The sequence below is a fragment of the Bidens hawaiensis genome, unplaced genomic scaffold (genome assembly GCF_021521415.1).
Source record: "Bidens hawaiensis isolate Kalapana, Puna unplaced genomic scaffold, B.hawaiensis_p1.1 tig00018215_1, whole genome shotgun sequence".
NCBI classification, from domain to species: Eukaryota; Viridiplantae; Streptophyta; class Magnoliopsida; order Asterales; family Asteraceae; genus Bidens; species Bidens hawaiensis.
In genome coordinates, this window is record NW_027492753.1 from 247318 (window position 1) to 248615 (window position 1298).

The window sequence follows — 1298 nt, forward strand, 5'->3', positions numbered from 1 at the left end:
TACCTAGAAATTATATCCTTAAACTCATAAACTGTATCCTGTCACACTTGCTACGTTTTGTAAATCAGGAAGTAACAATTTAGGGCACTGGCAAAAAATCACAACACGTACGGACAACACTAGTAAATTGATTTAAATTAATGCTAATTAACCTGAAATTCTAGATCTAAAAAATTGTTAATGCCAAAGTAAAATAAAGTATCTAATGCCTGTATCTATTTATACATAAAAATGACTAGTTCTTCAAAGTATCAAAATGATAATCGAGTTGAGTCATAGATGACAAGATGCATAACACAATGCTAAGTTCTCAATGTTGGAAATATCTTAAAATAAACAAAATACTTATATTATTTTGGGTTGACTTCTTTTGAAAAAAGAACAAAACTTACATAGAATTACTTCACCAAAATTTGTTTGGCTCCATTAAAAGTTGTGATTGTCAAAAGGTGTAAAGGGTTGTAACATTTTGGTGGCTAGTTAGGTTATGTGTTGTGAAGAGCTAGGAAGATCATGTTCCTCTTCTCAATTTGGATGTATTGGATTGGATTGCCGTAGGTTAAAAGGTTGGAAACAGTTTTGTCTTCGTTACTCCGGTGGCGAGCATATGAGATCTACCCCAATTTGAAGGTGATGTGCAGGGCCGTCCCGTGGGTAAGCTAAATGAGGCAATGGCTTTAGGCCTCCAGATTTATAGGGTCTCCGTTTTAAATAAGAGTTACGTATTATAAGATTTTAAAAGTAGAGTTCTTTTAGAATTAGTAACTCAATGATGAGCCACAAGCTAACGATGATTGTTTCATATTCATTATCACAGCATATCATTCATATTCTATAATTCATGTATACTCTCTAGCTACAGAAAATAAAATAAAAAGGCCTCAACATTTTAGTTAATTTTAGGCCTCCGAGTGTGTTGAGACGACCCTGGTGATGTGGCGTCTGGGTTGCCATCGTGGATACGGGCGGCACCCCATTTTGTTTCCACAACACTCAATGTTACTAATGAACCATCGTAAAGTGATATGGTGTCTATTTCAAGAGATGCGTTGGTTCAAATGGTATTATGATAGTTACAAACGGGTCATTGTGATGGTATGTATGCTTGTGTCCATGGATTGTAAAGTTTTCATTAATATCCTATAAATAATAACCATTTGTAAGCATTTGTGACACTAGTTCACATGCTAGAGGTGCAAGCCTCTTAGATAGAAGGATTTGGGTTAAAACCAAACCATGAGTAAATTTGATGTAATTTAGTCATTAGTATGGATAAAAGTAGCATTTGTTTAAAATAA